The sequence below is a fragment of the Schistocerca gregaria genome, chromosome 1, assembly GCF_023897955.1.
Source record: "Schistocerca gregaria isolate iqSchGreg1 chromosome 1, iqSchGreg1.2, whole genome shotgun sequence".
Classification (NCBI taxonomy): domain Eukaryota; kingdom Metazoa; phylum Arthropoda; class Insecta; order Orthoptera; family Acrididae; genus Schistocerca; species Schistocerca gregaria.
The window spans coordinates 893,517,731-893,533,129 of NC_064920.1; the positions used below are offsets into that span (position 1 = coordinate 893,517,731).

At 36.3% G+C, this 15,399-nt stretch overlaps 1 protein-coding gene across 1 annotated transcript in view; it reads right to left on the reverse strand.

The window, feature by feature from the left end:
- The window catches only part of LOC126273842 (TRPL translocation defect protein 14), a 249,328-nt gene that overhangs the window by 17,224 nt on the left and 216,705 nt on the right, over nt 1–15,399 (reverse strand). The window lies entirely within an intron of this gene.

Here is a 15,399-nt window from a genome sequence, read left to right on the forward strand (position 1 = left end):
ACACCAGAGACAAACACAGCAAAAGCTTCAAAAGTTAGACACAATGGAACAACGCCAGAGACAGACACAGCAAAAGCTTCAAAAGTTAGACACAATGGAACAAAATCTTCAGAAGTTAGACACCACACTTGAACAAACAAGTGAAGATTTAACTAATGAGTTACATAACATTGAATCGAAATGTCAAAAAGTCTGTAATGACGTAAAAACACAAATTTGTGAGCATTTTCAACCTATTTTTCCGCGGCATGAAAATGCATTACAGAATCACGAAGAAGCCATAAAAGAACTGCAACCTATTGTTCATGAAAATCATGAGACCTTGCAAGCTAAAATTAACTCAGTTGCATCTACCAATTCGGTTACGCAACTTGCAAAAACTCAGGAAAATTTAAAGGACACAGTAGATACGATTTCAACACAAATGGACACTCTGAAACTTGGTCCAGCAAAACACACACAGGAAGTAATTTCACTAACGGATAAAGTAGCCGAACTTTCAGATCAGTTCACTAATTCATCTACAAACGAAGATGATGATCTGAATGACACAAGACCTGTAGCCTTCACTGACACTGAAGAGTGTGAATAAATTAGAAAATTCAAACAGAATCAAAATCAAATCAATACACAGTACAGAAGAGAAATCCGGGAAGTACAAGACCAGTTGGCACAAGTAATACAAGAATTGCATATTTCAGAGGACACTCGCGCTCCAGTACGGGAAGAGGGACATTGAAATACAGAACAACCACAAAATAATAACACAGGACACTTCGGAAATTATGAAAGAAATTGGCAAGGCGCATTGAATTTTGAGATGGAACCGCCGAAACGTAGTAACAATGAGCGATATGCGACTCGCCGACACGATGATTTTGACTATAAGCTGTTCGTTACTACACATAGATTCAAAACATTTAAGAATTCTGGCAACGACATTCATCCACGAGCATGGCTTCATCAATTCTCTCATTGTTTTCCTCCCAACTGGTCACTGCAGCACAGATTAGAATTTATGTGTGGCTACTTAGAGAATGAACCAGCTGTAAGAATGCAAACGGTCGTTCACGATTGTCACAGTGAAGGAGAATTTTATCATGCCTTCCTCTCTACATATTGGTCTCAAGCTACTCAAGACCGAGTAAAACATAGAATCATAATGATGAAACATTTCGAACAATCTGAATTCTCCAGTCTTGTGAAATATTTGGAAGACATGTTGCACAAGAATCAGTACCTGTCAAACCCAAACAGCCCTTCAGAACTCATCAGCATTTGCTTAATCAAATTACCTGAACATTTACGACATCTTATTTTGGCAGGACATTGCAAAGATGACATTGAAGCTTTTCACGTACTCTTACAAGAATTAGAAATTGACACTGACTGACAATCGTGGAACGCGAAAACAGGAACACAACAATTACAGGTCACATCCGTCACAATTCCGCGATGAAAGAAATAATAACTGGACACGTCAAGGCTATTCTCACAACAAAAATCGTGACCAGAACAGACACCACCCCTATAACAACCGTTGGCAGAGTTGTAATAATTACAGGGAAAGATCACAGAGACAATCAGAGAAGCAGACAATATGGGAACCAAAATAAATATTATCAGGGGAGACAGAATAACTTTAGACGCAGCGGTCCAGCGCGCAGTTACGATTCAGGGAGAAATTCTCCACCACGTTACCGACAAGAAAGAAACTATCGAATCTACCGACATGACGACAGACGATATGATCCTAACGATAGACCTGGATTGCATCAGAACTGGCGGGATTCAAACAGAGCAGGGCCCTCTCGACAAGGTGAATTTGATTTGTAGAAGTTAGGTCTCCAAATCCCAATAACGACGCGCGCCAACAAAGAGACAATAGGCAATGACTCATACCGCTGGCAGCCACAAAACGTAGGTATGAAACTGACGACGCAGCTGCCGTAGCTAGCAATTACGTAAAAATGGAAGACATTAGGGACATCTTACTCCAGGAACACGACGTAAAACATAACAACATTGCATATCCTGTGATTCACATTACAGTAAATGACGTAAAATTTACTACAGTACTTGACTCTGGCAGTCCCATTTCAGTAATTAGTGAAACAGCCTTTAGCAAATGCAACAAATCGAACGATTGCCCCACACTTCCGTTACGTAAGATTAAATTACAAAGTGCAATCTTTGGAAAAAGTGTAGATGTACGCCAACAAACGAACTTAGAATTCTTTTGTCAAAGCCACACCTTCTCTATGAACTTTCTTATTGTTCCATTATTGTCGACGGAAATTATATTGGGAGTAGCCTTTTTGAATGAATACAAAGCAATCTTAAACTTTCACGATGCTGAAATAAGTTTAGAGAACTAAGGTAAGTCAATAGGTTTGAAATTTGAAGATTGGTTGTCAAACCATGACGAAGAAATTAATCTGCTTTACCTCCTGTTAGACAACAGTTCGGAATTTTCGACGGAACTTGACACTAATAATCACTCTGCAAGTACTGACAGGGATGATACTAATGAGTTAATTCGGAATAAAATTCAAACAATTGAGAATTGTAATGACACTGATAGGCAGGACCTTTTTGAGATTTTACAAGCACATTCCACAGTTTTTACTCACAAAATAGGAACAATCAAGGGATTTCAATACCAATTTCGTGTTCACGAGCACACTAAATTTTGTGTTAGACCATAAGTAATTCCGGCACATTGTAGGGACCGTGTTAGAACAGTAATACAATCTATGCTTGATGAGGGCATTATTGAGCCTGCAGTAAGCTCATACAACAATCGATTACATGTTGTTGAGAATAAAAATGGATAAAAATGGATAAATAAAAATGGATAAATCAGGCTTGTCTTAGATTCGAGAAAAATCAATACTATCATCATTCCTGAAACAGACAGGCCACAAACGTTGGAAGAACTTCTTCAAAATTTTAATGGTGTAAAAGTGTTGTCTTCTATTGATCTCAGATCCAGCTTTTATCAGATCGAACTTCATCCAGAATGTCGAAAATACACAGCTTTCCTTTGTTTCGGCGTTTGTTATCAATTTCGGAAACTTCCTTTTGGTTTGAACATTTCTTTGGCAGTGTTCATTCGAGGGCTAAATTCTATATTAAAAAATGGTTCAAATGGCTCTGAGCACAATGGGACTCAACTGCTGTGGTCATAAGTCCCCTAGAACTAAGAACTACTTAAACTTAACTAACCTAAGGACATCACACACATCCATGCCTGAGGCAGGATTCGAACCTGCGACCGTAGCAGTCACGTGGTTCCGGACTCATCGCCTAGAACCGCTAGACCACCGTGGCCAGCAAATTCCATATTACCTGAGTTCTTAAAACGTCACATCAACTTATATGTGGGCGATATTCTGATAGCAGAAGCCTCATGGGAAAAACATAATCGCATCCTCAACAGCGTGTCTTTTTAAAACCTGGAATTACAGTTAACTTGGAAAAGTCTGAGTTCGGTAGGACAAAAGTGAAGCTTTTGGGACATATTATTTCTTCTGAAGGTATTCAGCCGGATCCTGAAAAGTTAGAAGCAATCAGAGCCATTCCAGTTCCATCCATAAAAAAACAAGTCCAAAGTTCTCTAGGTCTCGTAAATTTTTACCGTTGTTTTCTGAAAATGCAAATTCTAGTTACACCAAAACTTTGTTCTCTCACTGGAAAAAATACTATTTGGAACTGGGATGAACAAGCACAGTTGGAATTCAATTCTTTGAAAGAAGCGTTACTTAATGCGCCAATGCTAGCTTATCCATATCTGTCACAAGATTTCTGCCTTAGCACGGATTCTTCTAAAGTCGGTCTTGGTGTCCATTTATTTCAAGAAGCCATAGACAATGACACTACTGTTCAGAAAACCATTGCTTTTGCTAGTCCAGTGCTAACAAAATCTGAAAAAAATTATTCCGTTACTGAATCGTTGAATGTAGAAAGCTTTAGCTATCGTTTGGGCATTTAACAAATTCCGTTTCTTTCTTTCTGGTAAGCACGTAAAAGTATACAGTGATCATCGTGCATTACAATTTCTTATGTCTTCAAAATTAAATCATGATAGGTTAAAACATTGGGCATTGTTTCTGCAAGAATTCCACTTCACAATAGTCTACATTCCCAGCAAGGAGAACATTGTTGAGGACGCACTGTCACGCGCACCGGCTGGGCTTGAGAAAAGTAACACAAAAGGCAACCTCGAGAAAAATTTCAGTTTTCTTTACATTCAGAAAGTCTCATTTGAAAACTTCATCACCACACCTTTAAAGGACATTGCTCACGAACAAGATAAAGATCCGATTTGGAAAGACATCAAAAGTAAATGGCATGAAAAGACACACACTCAGATTCGGCATTATTATCTGGTTAGAAACAACATACTCTTCAAACGCTGCACTGATGACGACAAACTATGGGTACTTCGCATTCCAGACGATTTCGTTAATAAGCTCATTTGGTACATTAATTTCAGCCATGCACATTTTGGTCCACGAAAATGTTATCATATTCTTCGAACGACTTGTTATTTTAACAATATGGAAAAGAGAATTCGAAGAGTCTAATCTATTTGTAAACTTTGTCAAAAAGCTAAACCATCTACTATCTCACATCGTGCTCCGTTGTTTCCTATCATTCATTCTAAATTAAAAGAATTTTCTGCTGTTGATCTCTTGGGACCGCTTGTCAGAACATCTAATGGATTTTCGTACTTTCTCGTTGCTGTTGAACTTACTTCGAAATTTGTTTCTTTCACACCGTTACGTAAAGCCACTGGACGGTCTGTATCCAACGCCTTTGTTAAAAATTTCTTATGTGTAGTTGGACACGTTAGTAAAGTCATTTCAAATAACAGACCACAATTCAGATCTGCTGTTTGGTCACGCATGCTTTGGAATAATAAAATCAAACCTGTTTTTATTTCATTGTACTCGCCACATTGTAACCTGTCTGAATGGATTATGAAAGAAATCAATAAGCTTTGCAGACTTTACTGTCACAGAAAGCATCAGCATTTGGGACAGATATTTACACTTATTTCAAAACGTGCTGAATGAAATGCCTCATGACTCCACTGCTTTACCACCTATTCTTGTACTAAAGAATGAAGAACCAATGAACATAATCAGAGAGCTTGTACTTTTTTCCGAATAAACTTTGACACAAAGACATAATTGATTTAGCTATTAAAAATAAAAAATCTGCAGCGGAGAAAAGGAGATAACTACACGATAAAGCAAATGCAAAGAAATTATATATATTGGTCAGAAAGTTCTCATTAAAGCTCATTCATTGTCACATAAGAAGAAACACTTGAGTCACAAATTCTTTCTAGCTTACAATGGACCTTGCAGAATCCAACGTATACAACATGACAATTGCGTTGAAGTTGAAACTCTGCGTACTAAGAAGAGTAAAGGTTTACACCACATTTCACATGTAAAACCGTTTATTGAAAGATAATCTGCTTTTTAACTTTGTCTTTGCCGTAAAACTTTCCACTTCACATTTCTAGTATGCTTTGTCAGACTTAAGAAACTGTTAACATGCAACAATGTTTGTAGTTAAATATCCAGTCCAGAACCTAGGGAACATATTTAGACAGTAATTACAAATGCATTGTTATAGTGAACAGACGACACAGTGTTATTGTGTGTGTACATTCTTGCTTGTTAGTGGCACGATTATGTAAAGACCATAAGGCTCACATACTTATAACATGTACCGGTACTGCTAATGAGATTTTAATGCAACATTTTGGTTTACTTGAAAATACATTCTGGATTTAAAGAACTTTCTGAGAGATATCAGATGACACAGTGGTTAGTTTCTTTGACAGCTACATGATTACATCACGACGATACTAATGAGTGACACAATTCATATTAATGCTTTGGGCTTTATCTGTTTTATATGTGCACAGTTTTTCTGTATTATTCTGGAGAGTAAAACATGTTTTAGTAGTAACTTTTGTGGTATAGCTACAATGAGACAGCCTTTTCTGTAGCACAACAATATGTTACAGCGCAGTACTTTTTTCATCATGGCAATAAGCGTAATAACTAAGATATCTATATGCAAAGCATTTCACTTTTGTTTATCATGAGGTAATTACATTGACTTTTGCAGAACTTAGCTTTTGGAGGATGATAACTACGACACTTACACAGAGATTATCTTACAACAAGACGCACAGTTTAGCGCTACAGTACACGTATTTGAGTGATAAATTTTGTACTTAAAACCATTATTTTTAAAGATATTTGAAGTACAGTGATACAAAGGTTTTCTGTGATACATTTCATTCCATTGCTGCACTCTGTAACACCTGAGGGTATAATTACATTAATTCTCAGAGGGGTACACCTTTACTTTGTGTACCATGTGTGTGGCGAGCACAAGGAGCCTTAGCTAATATGGTATTTGCTTATACAACTTTACACATCAGTACCATATTTCGCTAACACATAAGTTACACAGCTATCTGATCATTTAACTGAGACACAAACATTTTTTTTACTACATCAGTGACACATGTTTAGACAATTACACAGTTGGATAAATTGAGACTTATGAAATTGTATTTTGTCTGAAACTTCGTGAAATGTTCATATTTTTTTGGAACCATTGTGATACTATGAGGGCTCTGAATGATGTATTTGGTATGAGATCATGATTTTTAAAGTACGTTCGAGGTAGATGATACTTTTGACATGAGCAGAGAATTTTTTCAGGTTTTGAAATTATTGAAGGACGCTACGACGATTTTGAGATTTGGCTGAGGTTTTATGATGTTATGATGACGATGTGTATTACGCTGTTGCGGTATGTTTATGATCAATAAGCTGATGCTATATGAGGAATTTGATTATGCTACGTATTTATTATGATGAAATATTGAAGAAGTGTCTACGAATATGTATATGTAAAATAAGGTAAGGAATAATGAGTAGTGATTAGGGACTCTGATTTGTGGAAAAGGAGAATCGTACTTTAAGAGTTATGAAATGTGTGTATATGCGTGAATGTACCACTATGCTGGCGAAAATTTTTTGGACACTGTTATATTTACAGGAATTTGTTTCTACAGATTTGAAACGCAAATTCTCGATCTGTGAAATTTTTATATGAGACTGTCACTGCTGTCGTAAATATTTCGGTAAGAAAGTTAAGTGACCACCTTCGCGTAATGCGTCGTGGGCACCCAGCTGCGCGACCATCGCCTGGAAAAGGCCATTAGTGTGTGCCTTTCAGAGGCACAGGTGGAGAAGAAAAAAAATAGGCCATTATCCTCGCTATTGACATTCCTTTGTAGAAAGCATAGTAAATATGACACCCTCAAACTTGAAAACATGATTACACTGTAGAGTTCTTAATTTATGATATTTACTGAAATGAAATGATGAGAAACATTTCATGTCTATTGTCTTGTTATTGGAAGATTGTTTACTGCATTATGAAATGCCTTACAGATAGCGAATGGCGTTTCACGCCTTGCTTTGCCTATTTTGTTTAATATCTAGTTTCTAGCTGCACTGCAACATTGGTTGAAATAAAATTTAATAGATGTACTAATATAGTTATTTTATGCCTACAGATCCAGTAAAAAAAATAATTTTACGATCTACTTCCAAGAAAACGAGGAAACATAAGTAGACATTTCCCTTCACAGGAACTGCATAAATAATTTTTTAATGACTTGATAACTTTCTTGCAGAGTAAGTTTTTTTTGATGCATCACTCTAGTATTAAGTTGCGACATAGGTATTAAATATGGCCATTTTAGTGTAATATTTTTTCTGCTTGAGCTTTGTCATGTTTAGGTATAAGGTATTGCATTTGCTGCTGCTGTGTGCCAGGCATAGTGCTACTGAATTTCACTTTGTATTACTCTGTTAAGCCAGCTTTACTACTGCTTTATTTTTCTTTTTGCTACACATTGGCTTATATTAGTGATAATGTTGCATTTCCTTTGCTAACTTATGTATAACTTATATATATATATATTATATATATATATATATATATGTATGTATGTATATTGCTGCTTGGTTTGCAAATCTGCATTTTTTGTCATTGCTGTTTGTGTTAATTTGTTATGTGCTGCTCTATTGCCTCGTTCCTTGGTATATATATCTGAGGTCAATAGATATAAGTTAGTTTAAGAGGGGGTAGACTATATAAGAAACCAACTATGATGAATTGGATGAAATGCATTAAGAAGCTATAAGAAAATGGTTTGGCCAAAAAAGTATTTAAAATAGGATATGAACAAAACAAGTAGGGTTTAGGTAGGATTTTCTTGGAAATAAATGATGGAAAATAAATAATGAGGTAAAAAATATGTGAACATATAAATACAGAAAGCATGCTTGTATAGGATTTTTGTGGTGGAAACAAATGTTGAAATAAGGGGAAAGATCTACAGAACGAAGTTTTGGGTTGGACTGCAGTACCAAATGTTACCCTGAAAACGAAATCTGTCTTTCCTTTTGTATTATTCCACTATGTGTTTATGTATTCTTGCGTATTTGTCTTCTTCCTGTCTTTATGTGTTTAGCTAATACGATTTATGTTGTAGAATTTTTCTAATACTAAGCTACATTCACTATGATGACTTGTTATCCTCAGATATAATTTGCATTAATAATATGATATTTACCTCGTAAAGATGTTTAGACATTATTTATTCTGTTTTGTTTTAATGTGTGAAATTAATGTTTCGAAAACTATTCTCATTATTTTATATATTCACTTATCTCATGTTTCCTGTAACACTGATGTATCTGTTTATTTCTATTCTTTTGTAAAGCCTGTACTACTACAAATTTATCTGTATTCTTATGTTCATTAATAATGTATTTTGTACCTTTGTTGTTGTATTCTCATGTCATAAAATTGTAATTGACACCAGTTCATCGTATTAAGTAACTTGTAAATTACATTTCACTGTACACATTTCCGTTGGTCATAGTACATGGACAATATGTGAGAAGTAGGGACTGATAGTGTTTGCACGTGTGTTAACAATTCGGCAAGGGACTGGATAACAGCATTGCTGGTTCTAAGGACATTTAAAAAAATTGTGAGTGCACAAGTGGTGGTTCATGGACTTGCTATATTCTCTGCAAGACTCTTCAATGGTGATTGTGTACCTGTACAGTCGCAACAGATGGTTGCTGGTCATCTCTACAAGGACTACAGTGGGCCTACACATTTGATGAATGACTCACCAATACCATTATTACAATAAGGACTGCAGTAGGTCTACTCTGTGATGACCTACCTGCCAATATTCTTCAAAACTTCGACTGACTCTGCTGTGGGTTTGCTCTGTTGTGGCCCATTGCCTGTCTGCATGTCAAGAGTCAGCACTGTCTTTCCATTGGAAGGACAACACTACTTCTTCACGATAGCATGGAAATCCACTACTTCCATGTGCATTTTCTTTTACTGCTCAGACTTTGAGAAAAACACTGCTATTTTACCATGATAAATGATCAGAACTGTCTTTATGGACTGTGAGAAAATTTTAGCTTTGACCAACATTGTATCAGTATGTGTGTGCATTTGATTTCTTTGTTATTGTAATTATAATTATGAAAAATTCTTCAAATATGTATTGCCCACTGCCCAAAACAATTTATAAATTTTTTTGTGGGGAGCATGGGGGCTATGTAAGTAGAATGCTTAGGTATTTTTATTGCTAACGCCACGTAGCGTTCTGTATGAAGATCACTGGCTGTGCTGTGTGCAGTCTGTGGCTGGTTGGCATTGTTGTAATACTCGCCATTGTAGCGTTGGACAGATGGATATGAACAGCGTGTAGCGTTGCGCAGTTGGAGGTGAGCTGTGATCAGTGGTGGATGTGGGGAGAGAGATGGCGGAGTTTTGAAATTTGTAAGACTGGATGTCATGAACTGCTATATACATTACGACTTTTGAACACTATAGAGGTAAATACGTTGTTTGTTCTCTATCAAAATCTTTCACTTTCTAACTATGCCTATCAGTAGTTAGTGCCTTCAGTTGTTTGAATCTTTTATTTAGCTGGCAGTAGTGGCCCTCGCTGTATTGCAGTAGTTTGAGTAACGAAGATTTTTGTGAGGTAAGTGATTTGTGGAAGGTATAGGTTAATGTTAGTCAGGGCCATTCTTTTGTAGGGATTATTAAAAGTCAGATTGCGTTGCGCTAAAAAATATTGCGTGTCAGTTTAAGCACAGTCATGTATAATTTTTCTAAGGGGACGTTTCAATCTTACTACAAGTAGTGCAAGACGTACTGTGGATCAAACTAATTGAAGAAAGTCACTGCCAAAAAGAGTGCATTTATATTTTCATAACATGGAATATTACAGTATGATCATACTTATATTAAACTAATAAGATAACGCCAGAACTTATCAAAAACTCGAAGATTAGAAAAAAAAAATTTATGAAGTGGGACACAAACCACCAACAAGTAACACATTTTTTTTGCAATTTTGTGTCACTATTCATTGGGCATTTTTTTTTCTTTTTTCACTACATATGGTTGTGGCGGACGCCACATGACACTTGTTCAAGTTTAGAGGTAATCCATTTACTCAGTTTTTCGTTACCAGAGGTTAGCTAGCCCTCTGACCAAACACACTGAGCTACCTCGTCGGCGCTAAAGCGACCAGCATGGTAAGGTAAGCATATATAATTTTTTACCGTGTCCTCAGTAATTTAATTGTAGTTGTATTTTTAATTGAAAATTAATTCTCACAAATTTAACCAAGAGCAATGCGTTTTTAATGGATCCTCAACATTTCGATGCCTTCAAATGCCATACTTTCATAATATTCAAGTTGTAATAATTCTTTTAACTTGAATATGCCATTTCTCGTCATTTTATTACAGTGAATCATACAATTAACTGCGGGTTTTCGAGAGCTCCTTAGTTTGCTTGTGCTCATAAACGTTATATATAGATACGGGCTTCAATTGATAGCCAGTATGGCATCTCACAACCCTTCACCGAAGGGAGATAGCGCGCACGTGACGTAGATGGCGTTCTGCCATCTTATTTGCCAACGTTTAAAGGCACGTTCAGAGTTTCCTGTGCTAGACATTGTTGTGCACGTTCGGAAAGACTCCCCAGCGTGCTATTCCACGCTATGACATGAGAAACCCGGCATGTTCAACGCTCAACATGTGGATGCACTGTCCCTTTGCCGACAGCTTAAAGCTTAATCCACAGCCTCCTTTGTAGGAGACTGTGGCTCAAGCTAAACGACGTGACGTGACGAACAGTGTTTTCAAGACGGCGGTGAAAAAAGGTTCACGAAAATCGAGTTCCGCGAAAAACCTAAAACAGGTCCATGCACACCAGCCATGGCCTTCATTTAAATCACAGTGGGAAACCATTTTTCGTTGAAGAGCTCTGTCGTCTAGCAAATTGGAATTACAATAGGCCTAATATAGAAGCAGTCCAAAGTACTTTGGACAAATGGGTCATAAAGAAAGATGCGATGTCTTATAAAAAGGGTGAAAGACAGTTTTTAGGGAAGTAGACTGTATCACAAAAAATGTGATGCAGAATTAAATTGCAAATATAGACTGAAGATTGTACACCAGAATGTACTGTCATTTACAAACAAAGTTGATGAAATAAATATACTCCTCAATAGTGAACGGAAAGATGTTTCAGTGTTATGTTTTTGTGAGCATTGGTTACAAAATGAGTATTTTCAGTACTTAAAATTATTACATTTTAACCTTGCAAACTGCTTATGTATAATGGAATCAAAACATGGGGGAACTTGTATATATGTAAAAGAAAATGTAGATTATAAGAGTATAACATCTGTTTGCAAACTTGGTTGTGAAAGAGACTTTAAAATCTCAGCTGTTGAGTTAATGTCTGAAAACACTGTTATTTTATGTGTGTATAGATCTCCTGTTAGCAAAATAAGTGTTTTTCTTTTCAAAAATTGGACCTTGCTTTAGGCAAACTTAATACAACTGGGAAAACAGTGATATTATGTGGTGATTTTAATATTGACTTTCTGAGCCATAGCCCTCACAAGGAAACGTTCCTAATTTTATAAAAGCCTACAATCTTTGCCTTACTGTTAGCTTTCCAACAAATGTAACTAAAACTAGTGTCACTCTCCTTGATCAGATATGTGTAAACATGGATAAGTGTACATCAGAAAACTTTGATACCGGCTATAGTGACCACCTTTCGCAATTGCTGACCATACCTGTAAATCACATTTCGACCAGTATAGAAAATGTTATCCATAAAAGGATTTATAGTGGAAAAAATATTGAATACTTCCAGTACCTAATCAGTGAACAATCTTGAAGAGAAGTATATGATACCTCTAATACTAACGAAAAGATGGAACATTTTCTGAACATTTTCAAGCATACTTTCGGCATAGCTTTTCCACAAAGGAAAGTTATTTCCAAAATCATAGATAGATTAGAAACTGAATTACACCAGGAATCAGAGTAACTTGTAAAAGGAAGCGGGAAATTCTTCTGCAGTCAAAAACTAACAGGAGACCAGAATTTATTAATTATTTCAAAAAATACAAGCTAGTTTTGAAATGCATCATAAGGGAGGCAAAAATTAAGGAAAATGACAAATATATTATGAAGTCATCCAATAAAACTAAGCCCATGTGGAAAGCTGTGCAGGATCTTACGGGGAAGAAGACAACTCACAAAAATAATGTGATATCACATGATTGCAAGAATGTCACTGACCCTAGGGAAGTTGCAAATAGTTTCAATTCTTACTATGCAACTGTTACTGGGAAATTAGTGAAGGAAAAATTTGGAAATCCACCTAATAAAACATGGAAAGAACTTTCATCTATTGAAATAAATGATATATCTATGTTCCTCAGTTCAGTAAGCTCTTAAATACCATTAATTCACTGAAGAGTAAGTATTCAACTGGTATTGATGATATTCTAGATTATATCATAAAAATAACAGCAAGACAAATACTTTCACCTTTATTGGACATACGCAATTCATCCTTATCATGTGGTGTCTTCCATCGGCAACTGAAAATGGCAAAAGTAATACCCTTGTATAAAAAAGGTGATCATCAATGTATGAGTAACTATAGGCCTGTGTCTCGATTGTAGGGGTTTTCGAAAATTATTGAAAAAGTGTTCCGTTCAAAACTAATTACATTCTTCAACAAGAATAATATTATTTCTGGATGTCAACATGGCTTCAGACCACAGAGATCAATTGAAACTGCCACTTTCAGTCTGATAAATCATGTCTTAAATCCAGTGGACAACCACAGTAATATTCAGGTTTATTCTTGGGCCTAACAGAAGCTTTTGATGTGATTGATCATTCTATACTCCTGAGGAAGCTCGAATGGTATGGTGTAAGAGGTGTGCCAAATCAGTGGATCAAATCATATTTGGAATATCGGTCTCAGGTAACTGAAATTAAGTACATGGAAGGAAATGAACTCCAGGCACACATTTCAGAACCATGTGGACTAACTCATGGTGTTCCACAGGGCTCCATTTTAGGTCCCTTTCTTTTTTTGGTGTACATTAATGATTTCCCATCACACGTTAGAGATTCTGAACCAGTACTGTTTGCAGATGACACCAGTCTATTGATTGAAGGGAATAATGAAGAAAATCTTACTGCATCTGCAAAAGATATTACAAAAGGAGTGTCTGAATGGTTTACCAGAAACAGGAAAATAGTTAATCAGAATGAGATTTTCACTCTGCTGTGGAGTGTACGCTGATATGAAACTTCCTGGCAGATTAAAACTGTGTGGCCAACCGAGACTCGAACTCGGGAACTTTGCCTTTCGCAGGCAAGTGCTCTACCATTTGAGCTACCGAAGCACGACTCGCACCCAGTCCTCACAGCTTCACTTCTGCCAGTATCTTGGCACATAGTATTAATCTGCCAGGAAGTTTCCTATCAGCGCACACTCTGCTGCAGAGTGAAAATCTCATTCTGGAAACATTCCCCAGGCTGTGGCTAAGCCATGTCTCCGCAGTATCCTTTCTTTCAGGAGTGCTAGTTCTGCAAGGTTCGCAGGAGAGCTTCTGTAAAGTTTGGAAGGTAGGACATGAGATACTGGCAGAAGTGAAGCTGTGAGGACCGGGTGCGAGTCGTGCTTCGGTACCTCAGATGGTAGAGCACTTGCCCGTGAAAGACATAGGTCCCGAGTTCGAGCCTCAGTCGGGCACACAGTTTTAATCTGCCAGAAAGTTTCATAATAGTTAATCCCCAAAAAACGGTACTCATGAATTTCCACACTGATCAAAATAAATATCCAGCAGAACCTGAAATATGTATAGATAACCAAAACATTACTTCTGTCAATGAAACTAAATTTCATGAGATTCATATCCAGGAAAATCTTAAATAGAACACTCATATTACAACCCTAAATTCAAAACTAGCAAAAATGAGCTATGTGGTAAGAATTCTCTGCAACAGTACTAGTGCAGAAACAGTTAGGGCTGTATTCTTTGTTTGTGTACATTCAATACTGAAGTACGGTATAATTTTCTGGGGAAATGAACATCAAGCCATAACAGTTTCCAGGAAACAAAAAGCAATTATAAGAATAATGAGACAAGTGAGCAGCAGAAAATCATTCAAACCTTTCTTTAAAGATCTAAAGATCCTACCCCTTCCCTGCATTTATATACTGGAAGTGGTCACGCATGTCAAAAAAAGCATACTGAGAAAAGAAAATCTTTTTCCTCAAAACAAAAGTATCCATGATTACAGTACCAGGTCAGACAGTGACATACATGTCAATCATTGTAACACCACATTATGCCAAAAAGGTGTATATCATGCAGGAACAAAACTTAACAACAGATTACCAAGACATATAAAATCTCTTACTGAACTACAAAGCTTTAAAAAGTCTGTGACATCCTACCTTCTGAAAAACTGCTACTATTCAATCTCACAGTATCTTATGCGAGAATAAAATGTAATTTGTATCCTTAATTGTGGAAATAAGTTATAAATATACACTATTTCAAAAATTTGTAATTATTAACTGTATAGATACAATTTGTCATAAAAATTTATATTTGACATTTTAAAATCCAGTAGCTAAAAAGGTTTTCTGTCCAATATCCTGTGTACAATATATGTACTTAAAAAGATATTTATATGGACAAATAAATAAATAAATACGCTGTAACGTGGTGGCCAATGATAATTGACATTAAGCATTGATTTAATTTTTGATTGGCATTTTTCTGTTTGCTACAGTGTCAACTGTTCTCATTTTCTGCATTAAACAATTATAAGCTGCTACTGTCTTGTCTTGGTCGATGTATTCGTTACTTTACTTTTAAAGAACATCGTGTGGCAACTATATTTT